General features: G+C 44.0%; 1 long non-coding RNA gene across 1 annotated transcript in view; it reads left to right on the forward strand.

Annotated features, from left to right (window-relative positions):
- Positions 1–14,523: 14,523 nt before the first annotated feature.
- LOC138492093 (uncharacterized) overlaps positions 14,524–17,702 on the forward strand; it is a 66,596-nt gene continuing 63,417 nt past the window's right edge. The window contains exon 1 of the long non-coding RNA XR_011276141.1: positions 14,524–14,689. This is a non-coding gene — a long non-coding RNA (uncharacterized lncRNA). The remainder of the gene's footprint in view (positions 14,690–17,702) is intronic.

Below are 17,702 nucleotides of genomic sequence, written 5' to 3' on the forward strand. Positions count from 1 at the left end.
TATTTTCTATCAGATCACCACATAGTTCTTTCGAAGAGATTAAGTTGGAGAAGCCCCTAGAATTCCAAGAGAGCAAGTGTATATCCTCCTCAGTTCTAAAGATCAGGCCTTTGATTCTTGAGCTGAGCAATCAAATCACTTAAGGATTGTGCCAACCAAGTCCACGATTTCAAATCATCAAATTTAGGAAGATTCCTATTAATATTGGTAGATGCATCCTCAGTCACATACTGTCCCACATTCTCTCCTTTTACCTTCATTTGATCATTCTGATTATAATCAGAGTCTCTTTCATACTGGTCACCCATTTTATTTCCTATTAGGCCTTGATTTTTCGTTTTTAGGGTAAGATTAAAGTCCTTAATATCGTATCCAAGTCTATTAAGTTCTTGCGTTTCCCTAATCACCAGGTCATGCACAGTGCGAGAATGAAAGACAATACGTACAACATCATGTCGTTCAGGGTGTATATAGTCCACTAACTTCAGGTCTGCTGATGATAACAATCTCAAATTAGGTATTTCCTTAAATAGAGAAAGTACACATCTCCTATTCAATGACATAGGGCCTCCGTAGTCAAATAGAAAGTGCAGAAAGATACTTGGGCTTTCAGTAAATATGGGTTTACGCCATCTGATTTTGGTAAGGTCCTCCATTGTAGGAGTAGTTGTTTGCTTGAAGGGTATATAGGTTCCAGTCTGAGCCAATTCAACCTTTTGAATATCCTTTTCGGCATCCCTTGGATGTTCAAAGGAATTGCCATTTATCTGTCGTTCTACCCGGGCCAAATCTGGAGAAATTTGGGTAGTCATACCTGTATGCAAGACATTCAACTTAACGTCCTCAGCCGTTTTTTTTTCTAGCATTGATGTTGAATATTGAGTAAATGTTTGAACTATTGTACTTTTAATCAGACCTACCAAAGTCGAATGATGGGTATCAGCATTTACTTCGACTTTGTTTCCCATTTTTGGATTAATCTCAAGTGAGACTGGTCCCAGGTCTCGCTCCTCTGTCTTACTTTCACAGATTGGGACAGACAAATTGTTGCTTTGGCTCATCTGTTCGTTATAAACCTCCAGAAATGTATTTCAGATCAATTTTCTGCGCTACTTCATTCTTCACTGTTGGTCTAAATCATTCTGTTTCTTCCTTCATTCTGTTGTTTTGTGTAGGTTTTCCAGGTGGGATTTTTAGGAACTCATCTCACCCTTTTGGAGCGATTGAAGGTTTCTCTGAGGGAGTATGAGCTGGTTTTGTTTTTTCTGTCTTTTTTTGAGCAGGGGCAGGTAATACTTTGGGTGTTACTACATGATTACGAGGGTTTTTTTAAAAATAGTTGGTATGTCTCTTTACTTTCTGTACCTCTATTTCCCTTCACACCCTTATGTTTAATTTCTTCTGATAGGGTATAGGGAGCCAACCTATCCTCGACTTTCTTTTGATAGATTTTATATTTACCCTCCTGTGTCAAACCCCCAGCAATACAAGCAGTATTTTCATCCTCTATTATTTTCTTATGAAAGTTCTGTGGGGGACCATCATCCACCTTTAATATAGCCTTCTTATCCTCTATTAATCTTACTCCCAAGAGGGTTTTAGATTCTTCATCCAGTTGGTGGAGATCTTTCAGCACATCGTCACAAGATTGATTTTTCGATTTATTTTCTTTTTTTCCTGCCTATTGCAAGTTTTTTTGGTCTTTTTATTTTGTTTTGCTCTTTTTTTTTCTCCCTCTGGGCTAAACTCTTTTCTTTTCGAGTAAGTACTACCTTAAGGGTATGATGTGCTTTACTTCAACTGATTTTTCACTGATAAACTACCACAAGCTGCAGTATCTGCATAAAACAGATCCGTTGGTTGTAATATTGTCAAGTCGCTCGTTTGAGTTGATTTGCCAAGCATGCTATTTTGTTCTTTTTTTTTGTCGATAACCAGGGACGCAATGGTATCACAGGTAAACATGACTCCCTCTATTCTGGTTAATTTGGTGATTACCTCAGCCAGAGTTGTTTTCATTGATCTCATCTCCCAATGTGTAAGGTCATGCCCTTTGTCCAGCAGGTTTAATATGCGGGAGATAACTGGAAAAGAGCTATCATCTATGTTGGCCACTTCATTAGGGGGGAACGTGTCCACCCCCTCTACCTGACAATATCCATTTTCAAATTCCCAAAATTCACTTATTTTTGCATATTCCAAGTTACATTTTGTATCCAGTTCTACAAGTCCTGTTTTTATTGTTTGACCATGGATAGGGGAACTTGATAGAGCTTTTGCTGACTCTAGTGGCTCCTGACTGTCAGAGGAAGGTTTTAAATATTTTGTCCCCATTGAGGAAAGTGTTTCCGCCGGCATTACAAGTGAAGATTTTCCTCACCAGGGTTGTTAAACATAAGCACATGTTCGACCCCGGTCCTTCTCTGAGTTACAGGAGTCGAGGGACCAAAGGATATACGCATCCGCCTACCCAATTCTGCCTAGATAACTGGGTCAATAATTGAGCAATCTGAACTTTTGTTCCCGAAATATTCACTCAATCCAGCATAAGCCAAATGATTCTGAGCACCCACTTCTTCCCTTTCAAATAGACAATCATTATTAGCATCCTGGGACGCATCACTGACTTCCTTCAATGAAAAAGTTAAAGGAGGAGTACTAATGGGAGGTTGTAATGAATCTGCTTTTGGGATATTTAAGCCATTATCTACTTCCTCACCCTGTCGTTCAGGACTGCTATTTATTTGAGTAACAGCCTCAGAACCCATCCCGAGAGAACCCCCAATTAATTTTTCTTGCACCGAAGGAACCACCAGATCCCCTAATGCATGTTCTTCCATGCTTTTGTTTGCTAGCATGCCAGTTAGCTTTCGGACACTCCTTAGGCCATTCACCATTTTACCACAACCCTTTTTCTATAACACTCAAACAAATATTTGACTGCCAATACTTAGTCAAAGGGTAAGTGACACAATCAATTGACGTGTGCCTCCACCACCTACCTCACCTCCTCATTGCCTAACAGCCCAACAGCATACTTCCAAGCACTTACAGATGTGCACGCAGATGCACGTGCACGGTGCTTATGTGATGCTGCTGGGAATTGCAGAGGCGTGGCAGTGAGAGGGGGTTGGAGCAGAGGATCTCGCGTGGTTGCTGCCTAAAGAAAAAAACACAGAAGGAGGGCCAGTAAATATCACATAACCAAATGTGACCCACAGAAACCCAGCACAGAAACCCAGCACAAGAACCCAGCACAAGAGACCTAATTCCTAATGTTAAAGAAAAAGCAAGTAATTACTGGAAGTAGTAGTCCGTGTCAAAAGTCCGGGTTTCGCCACGTTCCTGAGCGGGAAAGAGCGTCCTTCAGCTTGTCCTTACAGCCTCTTGGCTGCAAATTTAGAAGCAGAAAAAAAACACAAAGATGAGCGGGCGAACACAGATACAGCCCAACAGCACACTTCCAAGCACTTACAGTGTAATAATGACATTTTCATATCAATTTGAAAGCGGCACCAGCGGATGGATTTCCAAGTTATTACAGGGAGCCGCCAGCCAGAAATGAGTGGCCTAGTGACAGGCCTCTTCCAACCTAGAATAAGACCACCCCCTCAAGTGCAAGCAGATCCCGTGTAGTACTGGACACCACCCTCAGATACCACACACAGACCTCCTGAATTTTCCATTGACATGCAGGATATTACAATGCACCACTCTGACCACAGGATATCCCATTGCAAGAGACACTATCATAACCACAAATCCTGATGAAAGCCGATGTACTAAGAGCACCATCTAACGGCTAAACTGACCGAAACACAGTTGTGTCGACAACCAAACAAAACCGGGTTTAATCAAAACACTGCATAACTAGCTGACCAACGCAGTATTTATATTTGTACACAGCCCCAAGATAATGCAAAGGGGTTGTTTCACATTTACAGGAGTCACATTTTGTATATTTTTATTATAAGAATTGTTGATTGTTTTTGTACATGTAATGCACATTTTATGTTCTCCTGTGCTACATCTTTGATGTATTGTACCATATTTTATTGCTGTAATTTCACATTTACCTTGATTCATAGGGGCCACACTTTATCCGGGTCCACCCTGATCCTTTTCATATATATATACTATATATATATTGTAACCTGGATAGATCAGGGAAGTGCCAGGTGCCCCATAGTTGTTTTTCATCTCAGTCGGGTGAAATGCCATGCACCGCTAATAAATAACTGACACTTCCCCAGCCCTTTAGGTTTTTCTGGTCCATGTTTTTTTAATTTCCTATATTGTAAAATTATAAATTTCAATAATGCACTATGTGTTGACCACTGAATGATGAAATGTAGACACCGGCATGCCTGACATATGACTGACTCTGCTGGTCTTACATGCAATTTTACAATTCCCCCTTCAACTTTAATAATTTGATCAACTTCAGATGGATGAAAGGCTGACTTCTTCTTATGCCGATACAAACTAGAGGCCTGCAGGTTATGCGTAGATCTCTGCAGAAGGTGCAATTAAACTAGTGAGATATCTTACTGCAGAGTTTAATGTGATGTCCTGCTTAGATAACCTTCACAGATGCACTGAATCCCATTTCCTCTTGCTAACCCTCTGCCCAGCCTCACCAACCCTTCCCTTACCCCTAACCTTTCTCTCCCTTCCCAAAGCCTTTTAAGTTATTTTGTGTATGTTTTCCCCCAAACGTCTGCTGAACTTCCCTGAAGACGTATGGCTCTTTATAGAGATTTGGGTAGATTCAAGCTGGAAGTAAAATCCGTGGGAATCCTCAAACCTACCCAAATCTCAGTAGGCGGTTCGGGGGAGCCTGCGGAAACACTTTCGAGAAAGTTCACTAAGGCCGAGCTGTGAGCGACACACGGCCCAACTCTTTTAGCTGGTCTGCGCCATTACAGAAGGATAGTGGCAAGGGCATGACATCCCTTACGGAGAGTGAGAATCTCACAATATCTATTACTGAGAATAGGAAGGTCAGAATATCTCTTACTGAAAGTGGTATGGGCATGATATCCCTTAGTGACTGTGAGAATGGCCTATTATCCCTTATTGCAAGTGAGAAGGGCATAACATCCCTCACGTAGGGTGACAACGGCCCTATATCTCTTACAGACAGTAAGGACACTGTATGCCTTGAAAGAAGTGAGAGGGGTGCTATATCATGTACTGATCGTGCCAGCGGCACTATATCCTTTACTGATAATCAGGTGGGCATCATTGTCCTTATGGGGCCTGGACACTATACCAATGAAGCAGAACGATGTGGCCCGACACTCTCCTTCTGGTTGGATCACAAATTGCGAGCAGGGTGCGATATCCCTGTGAAGGTGGACTGGAGCCAAGAAGCGGCTGGGCATTACATCCCTGTGGTGGTGAGAGAATTTAAGAAGCGACCAGGTGTTATATCCCTGAGGGCCTCATTCTGAGTAGGGCGGTAAGGGATACGGGCATTGTTAAGGAGACCGGTGCCGGTAATCCCTTACCGCCCTACTACGAGGTCCCTTAGCGGGTCCTTCCTTTAACGTCTGGTCTGACCAGGCGTTATGGACGGGACCCGTTAAGGGACTTCAGAGCTAATAACGGTACCGCAAATTGCGGTACCGTTATTAGATACTTCCCCATTCCCATTGTGCCCTATGGGGAATGGTTTTTTCAATGGGGACATACCGGTCCCGCAAAGGTCGGACTACCCCGGTAAGTCCCCATTGAACCAAGTCGTAGTCGGTACGGGTATGGGAGGTAGTCATGGCGCAAATAGCACCATGACTACCACCGAGTTGCTATATGCTACATCCTTATGTAATGCAAAGTTGGTAACAGGGAGAAACCAGAGTTAGGGAGACGTCCCGATCTATGGAGTTAATGCAGGTTATGTGGATGAAAGCGGTGTGGATTTGCCAGGAAATAACTGGAGATGGTTAACTTTGGAAATATCTATTTATTGAGTAGAAATGTGAACATTATAAACCTGGCACTCTACCCAGGTTCAATCATGTTGCTGTTTCAGATGTATTGTTGTGCACCATGTCCCATGTACAAGTAAGATGCATGCATTGAAATGTGCACATATATGTAATTTGTCTATTAACTTATTATGTGTGTGGGCATGGTTAGGCATTTGCCAGGCAGTGCCCTAATAGTGCTACCTGGCCATACGATGGCAACAGCTGGAAACAGTGTGAGTACCCGGGAATATGATATCGGAGCTTAAGTGACTATGAAACACCCATTCGCATGGCAAAAATATTGGCCAATCCTTGTTTTAAGAGGACTTCAGTGAAAGAAAATGATGTGAGGACACACATACCGCCTATAAATCAAAAGGCTGAAAGCATTCTTGTTTAACACAAAGGAGCTCCTTTGCAGCTGCCATTAACTCTCAGAAGACTACTACGAAAAAACACTGCCAGGTTCTACACAGCACAATGTTTGATGCTGCTGCTTGACAGTTCAAGCTTAAAGAGATCCCAGGAGGGTGTGTTTTGGGCATTTAGGGACAGATAATGGGTTGGAATGGCCATAGGGATTAGTAAGGCCATTAGTAGTCAATTAGTGGGTAAAAAGTCAACAGCACCTCAAGTTGTGTGGCCCTACTCAGAACCCATCTCCATCCTCTCTGTCCTACAATGCAATCGTTTCAGTGTACAGATGATGGTAAAACACCATCTAATAGCCAGAACTAAAATAGCAGCCAGACATTTACAAAGGGTGAGACTGGGAGGGATGCTGTCTTTTATCGTTATGAGTAAAATGAGAGCCGCAGCAAGAGAATCATTCTCAGCGGTGGGAACTGGCCTGGTATTTGGAGACATACATTGTCATCACGTGTGTCTTGGATGAGCCTCACCATCAAACTGAGGGCTCATAGACCATACTGGGCAAGATGAAGGGGACGCAGATGGATTGTCTGCCAGTGCTGGGATTCTAGCAGAGCTTGGAAGGGTCCAGTGGACAAGATGAAAGGGTCTACAACTGTGCTTGTTATTTTCTATTTTCTATTTTTGGTCAGTAGTTAGTATTTGTGCAATCAGTGGCCAGCAAACACAATTATACATGGCCTTGGTGCTCACAGACGAAACAGATGATTGGTTGTAATCTGAGTGTGGCCCTTAGCACTAATAATGACCTTTCGAAAGATAAAATGATGCGTATCCTCAGCAGAAGTAGCTATTGATAAAAGCGCATTATTTAATTGCACTTAAATTATTAACTATTTTAAATGTTACAATGTTAATTTCTATTGATTGCTTCCAGTACATATTGTAGTTTGTCAGTTATTGAAAAAAGCATATTATCAAAACCTAGATTGACCATGTGAACTATTTCCCGATAGAAGGTTAAGATTTACACTCTGGTACACTCCTATTCTACTCTTTCAAAATACTTTTGCAGGAAAGAGGCGGTGGGACAAAATAGCACGAGTAGGGCTTCTGAACTGTTTTACATACAATCCAAGAGCATTTTGGGAACATAAGAAAGACCACAGATCTTTATATAGGAAAATGATGCCTGTGATAAAAGGGTCCAATGCTGAAATCACTAAGTACACTATGCACACTCTGCTTGATGCTTATTTCATTTTTTTTCAACACTTACCATAAAAGAGTTTGTAACTTTTTTCACAAATAACCACTCAGGACAGCCTCATAATTTGGGGGTGAGTATAAAAGGGCAGACTTTTAGCATAGGTGGGCCTGGGGGAAATCTGGGCTGTGCACATGCCCAGTTACCCAATGCACACATATCCATAGAGTATTATATATATGGTCTTCGTTGGCAGGAACAATGTTTCTTTGAGCATGGCTGTAACTTCATTCCATCTGTTTTCTGTTGTGAATGCGCTTACTGAATGGATGGATGGATGAGGTCAGAGTGACTGATAGAATGATGGAATGTGTGAGTGTGAGAATGCTATGCGCCATGTGTTCCATCATGGCCAGTTATAGAGATGTAGCCTGGCTGGTGGGATCCAGTGGGTTCCTGCCGATGTAACTAGCTTGGACTTGTAACTTAACAAAGGTCTTAAAGTGGATTTACCTGAAGTGTCCCGGAAGCATCTTTACAACAATGGCGATGAGCTGTTTTTTTTTGGGCCAAAGGAACAGACTCAAAGATGCTCGAAGAAAAGGAAAGGGAATGAAGTAAGCTGTGGTGGAGGGAGCAGCCACCCAGGGCCCACTGCTCCCCCCCCCTAAAACAGGTCCTACCACACAGGGGCAGCTACAAGATAAAGGTAGGTTATGGAGTGTATTATAATTATAAGTGTTCTTTTATACGCGTTTAATACCAGCGGGTAGTTTATAAGCACCAGATCTGTGTTGCGCTGTGTTGTCTTGCTTCCAAGACAAACACGTTTCCCCCGAGATATCCTTCCACCCTCATTGTTAAGGAGTCCTGGGTAGAATGACACCCACACATGCCTGCAAGACAAGGTTGGCTGTGCCAAAGTGGAGTGTTGCTATGGCGTACCCAGGACAGCCTAAAACAGGCAAGGCAGGCAGATAGAAATTATTTCTTCTGCAATTAGGATTGTGCAGCTAGCCCACTGAACTGCGTTGCAATAGAGACTGCAGGCAGACACTGAGTTCAGTGTGATGGAATACACAGTATTGTTGGAAGAACTCCACAGTAAGCACCAGAAATAACATGAAATGATGGTGTTACCTGTGGGTAATGGGGAGTTGGCGTAATGCTGTGCTATTGATGGAGCAGTAACAATGTCTTAGCCAGATGGGTGGTTGTTCACACCAAAAGGATGGCAGAGCGAAATGGTGAGAGCACTGTGCCAGGTCGAGATAAATTTGGGTCCTGGTGGCGATGTTGACTAGTGGAGAGAGGTGGCAAGTAGAGTTGGAGTGGTTGGAGATTAAAGGAGCTCCGACCCCATTGGACATCTCTGGAGGAATAGTGATGTTGGTCTGCAGGGTTAATGTTGCCAACACAATGAGGAATTTTAGGATGAATACATCTTTATGTTACATTTGTATTATGACCATTCTTTAGGTTACTGTGTCTAGGAATATATAATATGGAAGCTGGGAACATATAGGAATGTTTCAAAAAGTTGTTCTCCAAAGGAATGATCCTTTTTTCTCCTTTTTAGTTTTGGGTATTGAATGGCAGTGAAAGCGCTATCTTTAAGCCAACACTATTGTCATTAAAATAAGAGCTTTAACATAAGAGCTTCAAACAGGGGCTTTGAAAGCGGGGTTGTAATGCTTTTCAATGCAGATGACATATGAGGATGGATTTGTGTGTTTGGCTATGTGTCCCACCCATTTAATGCCAATCTCTAAGTGACATCATTATGATTGTCTTCCCATTCCCACCCATCTCACCCCAAACCACACCCTTTTTTGCACTCTTTGCTTGTGTTTGGAAAATGGCGGCTGCTATATGTTAATGTTAATAAAAAAGTTATTTGACTTGATTGATGCTTTAGAAAATGTTTACTGCAGCTTTCAAGCAATGTTACATATTGTAATGTATTTTGTAATGAAAAAAGTTACTGATGTAGTTATGTTTTGATCTAAAATGCACTGATTTGTGGGGTTTGCTCTAGTGCTTTGAGATGTAAAGAGTAGCTGATTGGGTGTGCAGTTTCTTAGGGATGTCACTATTATGTGATTGGCTGAGAGTATGTGCTTTTTTCCCACACGGCAGCCATTTTCTTTCACCTAATCCTGGTTTGAAGCCCGAGCAGGGCTCTACGGGTTTTAGTGAGTCAACCCGATCTTTGAAAGGAGCAAGGGTGGCTCAGGAGACAGAGGAACAGTTTAGCTGAGGTTTCCTAAGGAGGACGGCAACGGGTGAACCAGTGTGAGGCCACCTCCCCCCAGCATGACCCCGGGCTGCTGCAGATGCAGCTGTGTGTAAGGGAAGCTAAGAAAAAGGAAGGGCTCTAGACCACTCACCACTGATCGCATTTCAAATCCCGGCCACTGCCTGAGGGTGGCGGGGGGAAAGCATCATGAATGGCCATCTAGATTGTGCATCGTCGAACCCTGATGCACAAATAATGACCAATCTGGCATCGAATGCTTCCTGTCTGTCTCTTTTCTATTGCCATCCCTGCTGTCTGCAAATTAAGCCTTTCTTTGTTTTCCTTTAAAGGCAGGAGGAGACGCAGAGAAGACTGAAGAATGTAAGTATGGCGCATTTTGGGGTGAACTATAGCGATATGTTCCAGACATTGTCTGATGCATACTGTGAGGGGAATGTCATAGAGTGTGAACGGGGCAGTGATGCACGGCGGGGGTGATGTTGTATCGTGGCTGTGTTGTGCTCTAATGTGAGTGGTGGGTTCAGTTGGTGTTGCAGGGTTGTTAAACGCACTATGCAGTTGGTGGACTGGTGGGGGTTTAGGCTATATTAATCGGTTTCATGGAAACTGCAGGGGTCCAAGGGAAGCATGCAGGTGAGCTGTCCCCCGTTCCCTTCTGTGCCTTGAGGGGTCGTTGGGCACTCAAGGGTTGGCAAAGTTAATTTCCCAGGAAATTAGAGCAGGACATGGTACTAGTGTGAACCTAGGACTGGAAAGACGATGGGCACAGACTGGTTTCACTAACTGCAATTCCACCAATGTCGTATATGCCATTTGGTGCCCGTGTGTCACGCTTCGTCCCTGGAAGCGTTGGCATCAGTGAAGGCTGGGGGGTATTGTTCGATCTAACCGGCTGCAGGGGTCTAGTTGACCCCTAAAATGGCTGCCGCGAGGATATAGGTGGTTACTTCCAGATACGCTTCACGTTGTATCCGTCTAAGGATCCTCGCTGCTTGTGCGTCTTGGTCATGCTAGCGCTTTTGCTTCACCTTGCTTGCTTCTACCTTTTTTTTGTTGCTTTCTCTCTGTCCGTTCTGCTACTACATCTCTTTCTGATCTCGTTCTTCTGTTCTGTTGCTTTCTGTTCTTACGATTTCTATCGGGTGCTTTTTACTTTCATTTCATGTGTTTACCGGCCTGGCGATACTTCCGGGTTCTATCTATTCACAACCTGACTTCTTTCTTATTATTTCTTTCCGGTCGCTGACCAAAGCTATCTACCCTATGCCACTTAGATCACGGTGCTTTACGCCATCTCTGTCTTTCCCTACTATTCTTACCTGTGTTATCTTGACTCCATTTCCTATGTTTTCTGTCGTCTCCTATTTGGTGGTTAGGAATCACGTTCTTAAGCGCTCTCGCTTTTGTCCTGCTGGTTCTGTCTATCCGTTCACCTTTCCTCGAGGTATTTTTTCTTCGTACTCACCTCCGCACCCTCATTCTATTTTTTACCTTCCCGCAGTCAAATTCCTGCGTCCAGCATCTGGACGATCCTCCATCTGCGTCAAGATTCTGTAGGGGAAGTTTTGGCATGGCTGTGCTCACTTCTGTTAAGAGACCGGAGGACATTCTTTTGCCACTGTGTTTCTGTGGTGGAACTTTGGTGGAATCTCTACTGTAGGAGGAAGGAGGCTTACCTTTCTCTCCTGTTGCTTAAGAATTCAAACCTCAAAGGCATCACCTCTTCTGTCAACCCAGAACTGTCATCACACCTAGGGTTTTTTCTGCCACATCGGCTTTTTCCCTGGACAATTTTGGGGCTTGCTCCTTGGGGTCCCCCCTGATCCTATTTCCCTGCAGGTCAAGGTGGCCTCCGAGGGAGCTCACCCTTATTTGCACGAGAAAAAGGAAAGAAAGACAAAAGAAACTAAAAGGAACCGAAAGAAAGAGGTATTGGACATCTTTAAAGAAGACTCAGGTGAGGAGAGGGATTGGGGAGGTACCACGGACTGTAACACTGTGTCCTAAAATGTACATAGGCATGACTGAGCGGAAGGTGAAACAACGGATTAGCGAAATCGAAGTTGCATTAAGAACAGAGTTTTCACAGCTCCCTTGGTGAATCATTTTGCAGCAATGGAACACAATAGTGACACATTGAAGTGGACCATCTTATGGCAATTGGTAAAATCAAACAATAGGGAGGCAGATGCCAGGAAACGTTTTCATAAGGAACAATGGTTGATTTTTCTCACCAATGCATCTGAGATGGGCTTGAATGAATAAGTAGCACGGAATAACTTTTAAGACAGAAGCTCCACTCCATACTAGGACACACTAGGACAACCAGATCTATGAGCATGATATACACATGCCCACCCCAGCCTGATCTGGTTGGGTTGAGCTACCCATGACATGGTATACTCCTTTGCCTATTAGGGAGACCTCTCGAAATCTGGCTGGACCTTAGATCTAAGTCCCAACGCGGAGGTATGATATGTCTCCTCCCCGCACCTGGTTTTACAAGGAGGTAATTTCAATTTCAATTCACAAGTTTTCCAAAACACAATGGACAGGGTTAAGTGTCACACAAAATGTTCAACCTTACGTACATACGTGATTATGTAGCTGGTGAACATGTTTGGTGTTCTCATGGGACAATTGCCTGCCATGTGAGGTAGAGCCGCACCGCAGTGTCTGCTTTGACCCATTATGGGAGCAGCGTTCATACGCCGGGTGAACCGACCCGGTAATAGATCACAGCAAAGTACGCATGCTTGAACAACAGCGCCAAGTATCAGGCTTGTTGTCCGCGTACGATACTACGGCACATGTGACGAGCATCACGTGATCTCCCCACAAGAGTATTTCCCCATTTACTTTGCGAGATGGGAGTACGGCGAGTCCAGCACGGAAGGCACACGCACTTTGCAGTTACGGAAGAAAGAATTAATATCTCGGTAAGTGAGGGGTACACTTGGTACAGGCATTACCCTTGTCAATCTAAGAAGGCGACAGTAAGGAATAAGTTACCAGTAGATTCACAAAATCCTTATTTTTTGTAGCGACGCGTGTTGACTTGACTGAAACCAGTGAATACGGAGAAGAACGCAGCCGTGCACAGCGTACAGCTGCCGGTCCTTATAAAGTTCTCTCCTATCACGAGCCGTCAACGGCCACTGTCTGGATTTACCTAACACCGCAGGTCAAGAATCGAAGGTAACTAGAACTTTGTTGGGATGTTGAATAAATTTTTTAGCATTTGACCGCAGTAAAGACACATCTGATATTTGTGTCTGAGATATCCAGACAACCACCCACCGATATCTTGCCGATATGAGTTAAGACTTAATAGAACAGACGTTATGTAGGACTACACGCTAGTGTCCTTAGAGTAATTCCATTTAGTAGACAAGATTCTAATATGATGTATTAGTGCTAGTTGTTGTAAGAACAGGATGTTGACAGTTGATTTATTCTTTTCTTCTTCCTCAGAAACTTTTGTCTAAAATTAAGACACCAGAACCAAAACGTGTGAAAGGAAACTGAGCAAAACTTTTCTACACGGTAAGTCTGACGTGGGTATATTGTAATATTGTAACACCTCGTAGGTGTGGTAGCAACGAATTATAGGCAATAAACTGATTGCAACCGTTTTTTTCTCTCCACCTTCTCCCCTTTAGGTTTGGACTACAATTCTTCCACTTTGATGTTGTTGTTCTATAAACTGTTGCTTGCCTACTGACATAGGAAGGCATTTCAGTCTGTTGACTGACATAAAAATCGCAGTTAGTACCCCTGAGGAAGTCCACAGCGATAATTTTATTCCCCAATTCTAGATGGACGAAACATGTTGGGTTCAGTACACTGTAAAATGAACAGTGTTGTCAATTAACATATTACATTGAGTGTTCATCCCCAGAAGCAGACAAGAGGAAGTTATTTCTTTAACCTAGTTAGGTGTTATGATCTTGATGGTCGTGCAGATTAATAAATACCTCCGTCCCCAAGTACCACACAGGCAGGTAGCAAAATATTGCCTGTGCAATCTTTGAGGCCACAGGTGTTGTGAGCCGTCAATCAGGACCCAGGAACACCAGAAGGACCCCTTGACCACTGTAAGGCAATAAGTGATTAATCAAGAGGTGCAGTATGGAGAAATGTAATGTATTAACCAGTTGTAACAAGGATTACCCAAGTGTGCTGCAAGCAATGGCCTTAACATGAGAGGAAAACAGGTGGCCGCTGGCAGGGGATGAAAACAGACGTCTGCGTGGCTGGGAGTGGGAATACCACCTGGGTCAGACGAACAAGACCAGAAGAATCCGTATCAGTCCAGGAAGCAAAACAAGGTCAAAAACCAATGATTCAAGTTCCAAGAGTTCAAAGTTCCAATTTAGGGTTGATCCGATAAGCAATCCAGTAAACAGTTCCAAGGTCGGGGGCCAGAGAAAACAAGAACAAGGTCCAAAGGGAGGGCGTCATGAATGCAGGGAGCAAGAAGAAGACAATCCGTTACACAGTCCGTGGTTGTAGTAATCCGTAATCCAAAGAGAAACAAAAATGCCAAACAATCCACACGAGATCAGCTGCGAAGCGCTGCTTCTGTGTTTTCTGATGCTTATGACTGCTTGAGGCAGTCACGTGATGTGCATCACGGAAGCGTGAAGCGTGATGACTATCACGTGATGCCGGATGACCGAGATTGTTGTGAGAGTCTCGGTACATGATGCGTGGGTGTCCGTGGAGCCTGTGGGCGGTGCCAGATGTGTGGGAGTCTCCATGGTAACTGCCACTGAAACGAAGGTCGGAAAATACCCGGGCTGTACGCCGACGTTCTCCCTCGCTTGGCAGGATGAAGCCGCCTCAGTATGTGTGCGGTGACTGCTTTCTCAGGTAGGTGTGAGCTTGACCGTGTAACAACAGGATGTCTAGCAGGATGTGCAAAGGGGAACGTGACATTAGGTCCAGCGAGACATCCTTAAACAGAGGAGCCGTCTGGTTCTGCTAACCATTGCGCTTTTTTTGCAAAGTCCTGTATTTTGCACATAATTATTGTACTGTATGGTTTTGACATTACACCACTGTCGGTTTTAAGATTCGTATCGGAAGGGTGTTTTTAGAGTATTTCATTTTTTGCACTAGGGTTATATTTAAAAAAAAATGATGAGTTTTTTTTTCTGTATGGGTTATGTACTGTACAGGTATTTTTTATATGTCAGTTTTGCAATATGTGTTTTTAACTTGTATTGTGAGATCATTTTTTTAACATTCCTGAATAAATCTGTATGTTTATGTGAAAATGTGTGACCCAGTACCTATTTGGTGCATGGACTGAGTTGTCCGAACGAAATAAGAGGGTATTGAAGGACACTTGGATTCTCTAGTTGGTGATTGCCCATTGATTTCATTAGGGCCGAATCCTGGTGTCTGTAAATTGGCACGCCCTGTCTCTCCTTGTTTAAGTTTTACTAGCGTGCAGTGTTCACTGTCAGAGTCGTGCTTTTGATTATGTAAATATCCCACTTCTTACCTAGTGCATTGCATATAAACGGTGAACCATAGTGTCAACATTCACCCTCCCACGCCCACGAGAACGTGCGAGCTATAAATACGTTTAACACAGTGAGGCATGTTTTCTAGGATCACACAATTTGGTCAAATGCGGGAAGCTGGGATTGTTCCTTCTTCCACCCCAGCAACTTTGCAGACATTCTATGGATAATTGTCTTCCGGTGCTTCAGAATGTACATTCATGAGTGCTAAAAATACCTCTTAAGCCTGCATAATGTTTTGCAGACAGGGTGCTGTTTAATAGTTAACCAAACAACTTTTCGGTGTGGGGTTGATTTCAGGTTTTGAGGACCTTGTACTCGCTTGGCAGGAAAGCACAAAGGAACCCTCACTATGATGGTCCCCACCTTCACCTTCACCTTCGCTGTGGCCTAAGATATTGTCCCCTCGTTACTTCAAGTGCGTGGGCAAAGGGTGCACTTAGTTTGCAGGGGGCGTTACTTAAATGTTTTCACCTAGTCAACCACTTATTCAGTCACCCACTTATTCACCACGGCCACTCACTCCTCGACTCACCCAATCACTGTCAATTACTTTTAACCAACTCTCTGTTCACAGACTGGCTCCCTTTTTAAAAAGTTGCATTCTTCGAATTGAAATTGAAAAAGCACACACGCCTAGTAAAAGCAAACATGGAGACCCCGCTGCAGGAGCCAGTATTCTTTGAGATCCTGATGTTTTGTCTAACACACCTTGAGGATGGAAAATGAACGTTGAGTATCGGGGTTGATTTACAACAGCGTTTTAAAATGCAGAAGTCCAATTGAAAAACGCTTTGCATTTGTGTACTATTACTGATGTGTATTGTTATTTCACAGCACTTTGGTGGCCTGTGTTATGGGCAGCACACCTTCCGAATACAGACAGTGGGCCTCATTACTAGCTTGCCGGTCTGGATACAACGGTACCGGTAAGCTTGCCGGTACCGTTGTATCCGGACTGGCAAACTCCGAGTTGTGTTCACGGGTGCCTTTCATTCCACCAGTTCTAACCTGGCGGGATGAAAGGCACCCGCGAGCACAGGATGTCAGATGCACAGGCACCGTTATAAATGGTGCCTGTGCATCTGGCTTCCACATTCCCATCGAGCCCTATCGGGCCTCAATGGGAATGGGGAAGAATTTTTTTTCCGGCACCCAGGAAAGGGCAAATAATGGGTCCGGCAAGGCTGTAATGACCCGGTAAATGCCCATTTATGGGCGCCAGAAAAACATGAATGCCGGCGGCAGCCGTGCCTGTATTACAAGCACGGCTACTGCCAGCCTCGTAATGAAGCCCAGTGTGTACCGTCACGCTGAGGCCAGGGCACACAGTTTATGGACACTGCTATTTCATAGAACCTTGGTGATTTGTGTCATGCCGGACCTCCTCAAGTTACGGAAACTCCTCTCCTCAAGACTTTCCCAACCTCCTTCTCATTCCCCTGCTGAGTTAGCTGACTGGTCGCCTGTTGCCGCTCCAGAACCTCACAGGTCCCAGGATCCCCCGCCAGTTCTGCACTTGCCTCCGGGCCTCTGCACTGTGCCTGGTGCTACTGCAATATGCCCCACGATTGGGGCAAACACTCTGCACTTAACGCTGGCCCTTGCTGGACTGGGTGCAACTTCCTGTTTCTGCACACTTACTCAATCCTGAATGTTCTATGCCCAGCAAGTCTGTCTGTCCAATTCTCCCTCTTGCCTCCCCAACTCATCTAGTTTTGGTCATGCCCGAAATACTCATGCATAGGTGCATTAGATGACCAACCTCCAAGTAATCTGAATTGTTCGCCAGACCAGTGCTGTAGTTCATGTAGTTCATGTTGTTCATGATCTGTTTGTTCCCTCCCTTTTTCTTATTTTCTCGCTCCCCTCGCCCTCTGTCAAGCACTTCACTAGTAGATATGCATCGGTGCCTAGTATTCAAGTTATTGTTGTTAGATCATCCGGAATATTAAAGGCCTAAGAATGATGACTGTATTCCCTTTGTTTCCTTCCTGCCTTGAAGCTCTTTGAAGCACTTCATTTGTGTATAAGCACTATACAAATAAACAATTACAATTAAAATAGGCAGCACACCTTCCGAAAACAGACAGTGTGTACCATCACATTGCTGCCAGGGCACAGAGCTTATGCACACTGCCATTTCATAGAACTCTGTTGATCTGTGTCATGGGCAGCACACCCTCTGAATACAGACAGTGTACCAACACCAAGCTGCCAGGACGGATGGTTGATGAACGCTGTCTTTTCATACCTCACAGGTGATCTGTGTTATGGCCAGCGCACATTCCGAGTACAGCCAGCATGTACAATCACCCACTTGTCAGAGCAGGCGGACGATGGAAACCACGTTG

This window comes from Ambystoma mexicanum, chromosome 10 (assembly GCF_040938575.1).
Source record: "Ambystoma mexicanum isolate Mex_15411 chromosome 10, UKY_AmexF1_1, whole genome shotgun sequence".
Taxonomy (NCBI): domain Eukaryota; kingdom Metazoa; phylum Chordata; class Amphibia; order Caudata; family Ambystomatidae; genus Ambystoma; species Ambystoma mexicanum.